At 34.0% G+C, this 9,135-nt stretch overlaps 1 long non-coding RNA gene across 1 annotated transcript; it reads right to left on the reverse strand.

The window, feature by feature from the left end:
- Positions 1-2,604: 2,604 nt before the first annotated feature.
- LOC113281600 lies at positions 2,605-7,799 on the reverse strand. The gene is made up of 5 exons (XR_003326267.1): positions 7,384-7,799; positions 4,544-4,699; positions 3,761-3,882; positions 3,420-3,502; positions 2,605-2,746 (listed from the first exon to the last, which is right to left on the reverse strand). It is a non-coding gene; the product is annotated as an uncharacterized LOC113281600 (long non-coding RNA).
- Positions 7,800-9,135: the final 1,336 nt, after the last annotated feature.

Genomic DNA, 9,135 nt, shown 5'->3' on the forward strand with positions numbered 1-9,135 from the left:
TCTCCTTGTTGTTTGGTTGTAATCATTGGGTTTAAGTGCCTCTTCTCAATGAATTCTCATATTCACCAATTAAAAGGAAAAATATTAAAATATTTTGTCTTTTAGTAACTAACCAACCAAAAAAAAAAAAAACTTTGTATAGTAAAATTTTCACAAAATTGATCAATTAACCCAATAACGACAATTCCTGGGTGAAAAAGACATGTAAAATTTGATACTGTTTAAATGGACGAGAATATAAAAATAGCCAGGATGTAAACAGTTTCATCAGGATGCATCTAGTTTCACCCTCGCTATTTTTTAAATTTAAGCCAGGATGAATCTTGGTTCATTCTTGGTATTTTTTTGGTGTCAATTTCACCCATACTAATTTTTAACTCGTCCATTAGAACCATCTTTTAAAAATATTTGGACAATTGACCCAATTTCTCTTAAATCATAAATACGGATAATAGTCTAGCCACCGTAGTTATTGCTCTTATAACTTGTCCGATGGGTGGTTGGTTGTTAAGGCAAGAAGTTATGCACCATAATGAAAGCACACACATTCGAACCCCTGTAGCTATGGAGGCACAGGTCCGTAACAGACCGACCCGGAAGGTACACAATTAATAATATGGAAAATTAGGCTAAGGCCCCACCCATGGGTTACCCACAATATGAGGCCCTTAATTAAAATAAGTTTAAATCTAGACCCCAAATTATTAAAAGAATGATAAGTGCATAATTCATATGATTTTAGTGTCCATTCCATACTTGTTTAAGCTATTATTCTTGCATGTATTCGTATTATTACTCTTGTTTTCTTTTATTTGCCTCCAATAGGTGAATCATCCACAAAGGATCTACAAAGTGCTGAAAATATCTATGAAGATAAGTATTACAAGTATCCAAGTGCCCAAGTCCAAGAGAAGTGGAAGAAGTGCGACGAAAAGGAGCAAAACTCTCATAATCAATACACAGGCCAAAGACCTATCTTAACTCATACAAATTAAGGATTTATCATCATCATCTTGAAGAGAATTGAAAGATAAAAAGAATGAGGTCATTCCGAGTTCGGATGAAGAAGTTGTGGCCAAAACAGTTTCCATTGAATAACGAAGACAGTGAAGTCCACGAACTGGGTTTGCATACCGGGTTCGCAGACTTAATTCCGAAAATTTCTGCTGGATTTTGAAATTCGCGGACTGGGTTCGCGAACTTAACAAGTGGAAAACATGTATGCACACCTTGGAAAGCCTAAGGGCGCCTTTGGTTTAGTTATGTCATGTTTCCGGTCGGGTTCCTAAACCTAACTAAATACTTGGAGACCAAGTAATGTAAACCTATAAAAAGGTATTAGGTTATGTAAATCGAATATCGTCTCATATCACAAGTTTTACATCAAAACCTAGGGTTTACCCCTTTAGGGGGAAACCACTATTATTCATCTTCTTTGTAATATGAGTAGCTAAATCCTTTGTTGTTTAAGGATGAATTCAATGTTCTAAGCGTAAAGCTTTATTAATAATACAAATCTATTGAGAGTTTTTATCCTCATCGTTTGTCTTTACTATATCTAGAGTTTATGAGTAATTCTTAGATTGATTTGGAGTGCATGCTAGATTAGTCTATTGATTGTTCTATTGCTAGTAGAAGTTAGGAGATAAGTAATCGTCGAATAACTCTCTACACAAGTAGAAATCGCGAGACCTTACAGAGGGATTCTGTGGAGGATTCGTGTGTATAAACAACACCATCAAGTAAACCTTGAGCTAAGAGTTTAACTACTGGGATTAACCTAATTCACAAAGCTCAAAGCATTCGGTTGGATTACTCCTTGAGTGAGCTACTACTTGGTGGTTCGGTTGAATAAAATATGATATTGGAGATCTTCCGTATCCGTGGTAAAAGGAGTTTTGGGGATAACACTGAGCTAGCTGTTATTCTACGGTTGGTGATGAATGGTTCTTACGAACAATAGATAAGTATATTAATCCAGCTGTCGCTTGGTAACGACGAAGGATTCCTTAATCATCTCTTTTCTTCTTTATTGTCTTTATCTCACAACAAAACCCCCACTTGTTATTTACTTTATTTTGCTATTTCAAATAACCTATCAGTTACACAGCTCTCTGTGGGAACGATCTTTTACTACCGCTATATTACCAGTTAATTAGTGAGAAATATATTTATTAATTAGTTGAGCCTACGACAGCCCATACAAAGACATCCATACCCTTTTATATATTGGCAAGCCCCAAATTAAATAAAATTTAAATTTAAGCCCAAAATATTAAAATATAGTAAATATGATGTCACAACCCTCTTTACCATCCACCACTACCACCACCTCCGACGACCGCCACCATCACCACCAACCGCCTCCCACCACCGACCGCCGCCTCCCACCAATAATATATGGATGTGTAATCTTAAGTTACACATGCAATGTGCATGTGTATCCAGATGTTACACATCCGTATGGCATGTGTAATGATAAGTTACACATCAAAAAAAAAAAACATAAAAAAGAAAACATAAAAAATACATGTATTGCTTTAAGATTTATTTACAATAATTTCTTATCATGTGTAACTAAAATTTACACACACATCTGTCTAGTGTAACTGGAAGTTACATATGCATCTATCTGGTGTAATTGAGATTTACGCATGCATCTGACTTGTGTATTCAGTATCAACTCCAATTTCAGCTAGACCAATACCACAAATAAGCAATTAGCTTTTATGAAATTATTGGAAACCTGAAATATAACAACAAGCAGTCAGTTTTTATAAGATTAAATGAACGGTACATACAACAGGTTAATAATGATGTTTCATAGTTAAACAAACATTTATGAGTTTAAATCGAATATGAGTTTTACTGAAATCGAATCTTAACTGTAGCATAAACTGAAATCAAATAATTACTTATGACGACTGTCACCATCACTTTCTAGCAAACGATCATCATGCATATAACATATGTTTTATATCCTATCCAATTTGCCTAAAAAACGACCACAACGACCTCAATAAATATCACTCGACACTGAAATGATACTAGTTATGCTACTATTATTATCCATGCCAAGCATTTTTTGTATTGTTTTCCCAGTGCATTTTTGGGATCCGTTGGGACTTATCACAGAGAAAAGCGATAACACAAGACTATTAGGAGTGTAACTGCGAGTTACACGTGTATCCGATTTGTGTAAATAAGAGTTACACATGTATATAGCATGTGTAACTAGGAGTTACACTTCCGCATGACTTGTGTACTCGGAAGTTACACATGTATATGACTTGTGTACTCAGAAATTACACATTGCTTCTGTACTAAGATGGTAAATAGATATTGCATGGAAGATCTTACGGAAAATGTGAATACTATCCAAAAATAAATGTAAATGCTACCGTCTTAAACATACTCACCAGTATTGTGATGCAATACCTTGCTTGCGAGCTTGCAAGCTTTTCCCTAACTTCTCTAGATTTTTCTCTGTCTAGTGCAAGTACTGGTGCATGCACAACAAAACATTAATTAGCTAAGTCTGAATGTATTAAGTTCATTAGTTTTAGCTTGTGCACCTAGAAGTAACACATCTAATTATCTAAGTCTGAATGTATTAAGTTCATTAGTTTTTAAAGGACATCAATTGAAGCCACGTTATCTAAAATTAAACCATATTACCTCAAATTAAAAGTTATAGTCAATCTTAACAACAAAACACAACAAATAAATACAATTCATAAAAATATGAGATAATTTTTACCAGTGTCATTGACGAAGTAAAACCACGTTTACCAGTGATTTCGGCAACATTTATTGTGTTTAGAAGACCATGTGTTGTTAGCAACTGTTAACAAACACCAAAAAAACGTCTCTTAATACATCCTGCATGACACAACCATGAGCACAACACCATTAAAAATCACTCAGGAACGTATTGAACACTACTGATAATCTTTCTTGGCTCAAGATTCTACTCCATTCAACATCCTTGAAATGTAAGCCAAGTTGTGTTGGTTCCATATCAAACAAAGGAAAAACTGAAAAACAATGAACTCTAGCTTATAAATATGTTCAATCTTGATGGTAAATAATCTAATCAACACTATACAGTCAATAAACACATCATTTGCAGAATACAAAACGCCAAGCAAGCATACCTTTTGTAATGTGGAGCTTCAGAGCAGAATCATCTAAGGATGTGTAATCAACAAATACACATACTTAAATGCATGTGTAATCAACAATTACACATCCAGAATGCAAGTGTAACCAGAAATTACATATCATAAAATGCATGTGTAACCAGAAATTACACATCATAAATGTATGTGTAACTAGAAAATACACATGCTGATTGCAGCACAATTTCATCAAATTAGCTAAGTCTGAATGTGTAATTGAATGGAATCCTGCTGAAGTATAATAAAAATGTGCCAAATGTACTTCATAATAGAAAATAAAATAAAATTAGAACTTGCTGGAGTACAAGTTGCCCCACATTATAAAAATAATAGAAAAATGCCACAATTACTGCTAAACATACCGGATTTTCCAAGACATCAGTATCGACGCCTTTAAGAGAATTAAGATACTGGACCTTCTCTTCCTTCTTATTGATCACGACTAAGCACCAGTGTATTTGTTGATGTATTGGGACAAATATCCGTAGAGCATTAATAAGTCATTACACTTAAAAATCCTGTGACATAGAACAAGTTCATCAATAATCAAAATAGTATGCAGGGAGAAGTGAGGAAATCAGTATACTTTGTCACACTCAATAAAACCATATCCAATCTTCATTTGGGTAGTCCACCTCTTGACGACTTTGTAGTCATATCACGTCCTCCCACTAGCCAACTGAATTGGGACATTGGAGGATAACATAAAGCAGGGAAACATATAGCGCCCCCTAAGCTAACAGCTGACTAATCCAAGAGATTAACTAAATATAAAGGCACTGGAAATCTAAATCATATACTTAAGCATTCAGTTAAGAAATGTGCTACAAACTTAATCCAAAACTAACCCGCTCTGAAACATATATATACAAGAAGTCATATCAAATGATACATATACAATAGTCATTTGGTTTATAGATACAAAATGCAATATAATAAACATAGTAGAAGTTAACCAACTAACGAAATCAACTCTTGAAGCTTTCGCTGCGCAGTTCTGATCTGTCTCTGAAACTGAAAGTGGGAATGGGTGAGCACATCATCCCTAAAAGGGGTGCCCCGCAGGAATAACATTTAACTTTCAAGTAATCATTGGAATGATTTTGAAGACAACTCATGTTTTTCCCTAACACTAAAAACACAACCAAATCACAGAAATAAACAATCATGTATACGGAACTAACTCCTTCTTCAAACAATGTACTATATTGAGTGTCGACCAATTCCTTACACACCCTATTAGTTTATACTCGTATCGACCAATTCCTTACACACCTAATACGCATAAAAGCTCGAATTCATGTAGATATAAATGAAGGAGCAGTATCCTATATACCACGCATGGAAAAACTCTCGTTTTCCAGATAGGTGTCGCTCATTTCCTTACACACCTATCATTTTCCTAATAGTTGTCGACCAATTCCTTACACACCTATTAAGCATACAATTGGAAATTCTTATTTCCCAGACATTTCATAAAGACATATAAAGCATTACAATTCCTTTCCAAGCAATGGAAAGATCAAAATAAACAACAATACTTTCGGAATTCAAAATAAAACAATGCAAGGAATACACAAGCAGATAATGCATGAATTTGTTAAACAAAAGCTTTTGTAAAGGAAAACAACAATAATCACAAAAGAGTTAAAAGTATTCCCACCTCTTTTGATGACAAGCCACGCCTACCTCGAGATCCAAGATCCACTGGTTCGTCCTTTGAATCGATCATTGTTAATATAGACTAACTATTAATCACACAAGAAGTCTATAATCTATCCAAAATGGCTCACACAAGAATCATACAAGTCTATCTAGTGGTTCTAAGCCCAAGTTCTTTAAACAGACCCATTAACTAAGGTCCAATCCACCTGAGTCAACTAACGGTCAGCTGAGTCAACTAACGGTAAACGTCAGTCAAAGGTCAAAGTCCAAGTCAGGTCCAAAGGTCAAAGTAGTCAGTCAGCTGAGTCAACTAACAGTAAACGTCAGTCAAAGGTCAAAGTCCAAGTCAGGTCCAAAGGTCAAAGTAGTCAAGGGTCAACTCGGTCCAGTCTGAGTCAAACCGATTCAACTCAGGTCACAAGGTTAACTCGACTCAGTCAGACACTAAGTCAGATACACTGAATCAGTCAGAAAGACTGAATAGGTTACAAACTACACAACAAACACAAAAACTCTTAACTCAACAATGCTAACTTCTTTTTCATTACTTCAATTCTACCAGATTATACCACTTCATCTGAATCATTTCAATCATACATTTAATTCATATAAACTTCATAACTTATACACAACAATAAACTCAGCTTACCTGCAATTGCAGCTCTAAGCAATCCTCCACTGAAAATATCAAACTATTTTCATTCACTCTACTACAACCAATAGCCTTTCTATATACTCAGCTGCAACATAAAATACAAACCGTCTACTAGTTCCATAAACTTCAGATGTAACTTAAACACATTCATTATTCCTTTATCCACAGACCTCCTTCCCTGTAACATTTACTAACAAAACTCTGCTCATTCAAGATTCAGTGGTAACCCAACTTCATAATGATTTCATGCTTCATTCAAATCACCACTAATCTCAAAACCTATATCAACCATCTGTTACAGCTATCTAGTTCAACACTTGCATACGCTCCAACTAAACCAGTCTTACTGTCATGTTTCACCACTGGCCATAACTCATTTACATTAACTCTATCAGCACAAATTGAATACGATGCTTCACCGAAATCACAACTAAACTCCAATTCAATTCAATTCAGTTTACTACCAAATCAGCCATCCTCAACTGCCACCATCTGCTATCCACACTTCAAACATAAATCAAACCTCCTAGCTAAGTCATGTTTAAGAACATTCTCTTAACTGTCCACACATTCACAACAACAACATCACTACTAGACTTCTTTTGACAATCTCATTCTACTACATATCCAACTTAATTGCATTTATCTTTACTCAGTCACAGTTGGGACCCTAATAGTAACAACTTCATATCAACTTCACCATCAGTAACATCAACTGCCTTAATTCAAATTAAAACTATAACTACTCAAATTCACAAACAATCCGAACCAAAATACCATAAAGTCGATTTAACTTCAATGCAAACACAACCCAATCTAGAAATCATCGTTTCATCTTCAATTCTATAAAAACAGATTGAAATAGGAGAAACCCTTAATTACCTTATTCGATTCTTCTGGAATTGAATCACCTGAACTGACACCACCATCACCAACTGGTTTCCTCCATTGTATTCTTCTTTTCTCGATGGTCAGACTTCTAATCATCATCACCATCTTCTATTCTCAGAAGACTCCAATTCAATTCTCAATTCTCAACAACGAAACCCTAATTCTCACAAAACCATCTCTCTTCAATTAAACCGAAACTTCTGATCAAACCCAATTTATGAACTCAACAACACCTTATTTGATTCCATGATTTCACTAACTTTCTGTGAATTTAATCGACAGAGATTTCATCCTAAATCGCCAGATAAAAAGAAGAAGAAGAAGAAGAAGAAAGATAGAAAAGAAAATAGAAAGAAGAAAGAACAAGAAAAAAAAGAATAAGAAGAAGAAAGAATGAACCTTCTCGATCGATTAAGGATAAGGCCGATCAAATATTGCTAAAGGCACTTGACCAAAATATAAGGGTAGTCCGGTCAGCCAAACTGCAAAAGATGATATTATCCTTCGAACTAAACCAATGATATCTTCTTCGTCCAGTATCTGATTGACACATTCGAGTAGCCCTTCTCGCACAACTTTTCGAGACCTAATCGATGATACTAGTTTCGTATCAAGATGTTTGTTAGATTAATTCCTATTAATTAATGTTCGTGTTAAAGTAATCGAGTTATTATCGATTAATTCGTCTCTTGACCAATCTAATAGCGTTGACGAGCTTGAGAGTCTTCACATTCTCCCCAACTTATACATTTTCGTCCTCGAAAATCAAACCATCATTCTGGTCTTCAAAACTCTCCACCTTATAGAAAAATCATATCTCTTGTCTAAGCGCAAACATCATAAAATGAAGCACAAACCTAAATAGCTTTATACAACTTAAATTTGTGGATCTAGGTTCAAAAGATTAATTTATATCCCATAGAATGATTGTCTCTAAACTTACCATGTTGAATTAGTTTCTACAGATGACTAGGTCTAAATTCTTTATCACTAAATCTCTACTTCAAGAGTTAATGGTTCTAAATACGAGAGAAAGTACTCTATCAGTTAAAGTTTGGGATTTATTAGTCCACTAATAGAAGAAAGTTTCCCTTCAATGCCTAGTGATACAAGAATGTAGTTGCCCTGTCTAGGTTCGCGACGCCTGACAATGCCTACCTACGTAACAAGTATCACCTGAACACATCAGAATTACCAACCTCACTATTCCCCAGTGCTGGATTAACTAAGTGCAAACTTATTAGGATTTATTAATTGTTAATTTTATTAAGATTAATTAGTCTTTAACTTCTATCTTAACTGGTGTAAGTCTGATAAATTTACTTTGTAAGATATATAAGCAGTTCACAACATTTTAAGCAATTTAGTTATCTGAATTATTTATTTTATTTATCATTATAATTATTTATTTAAATGAAATCAAATTTTGATTCCAAATGAGACTATATTATTATAACTAAATAATTTTTAAATTCATGTGCTATTTAAGAATAACTTAATATTATAACCATTATTCAAAAGCTATTTCCAATGTATTCATTTGTTTATTTCACTATATGACTTGAAATAAGTAAACATCCGCTTAACAATGTTTCATAATGGTTGGATCTTAATATTTTATTATTATTATTACACTTATTTCTTATTTCTTAGACTGATAAAAGTTAATCGTAATTAATCATAATACCAAATTTAATTTTATTTATTAATACTATATTTGATTTGATCTAACTTTATCTCTTT

The sequence above is a fragment of the Papaver somniferum genome, chromosome 5, assembly GCF_003573695.1.
Source record: "Papaver somniferum cultivar HN1 chromosome 5, ASM357369v1, whole genome shotgun sequence".
Taxonomy (NCBI): Eukaryota; Viridiplantae; Streptophyta; class Magnoliopsida; order Ranunculales; family Papaveraceae; genus Papaver; species Papaver somniferum.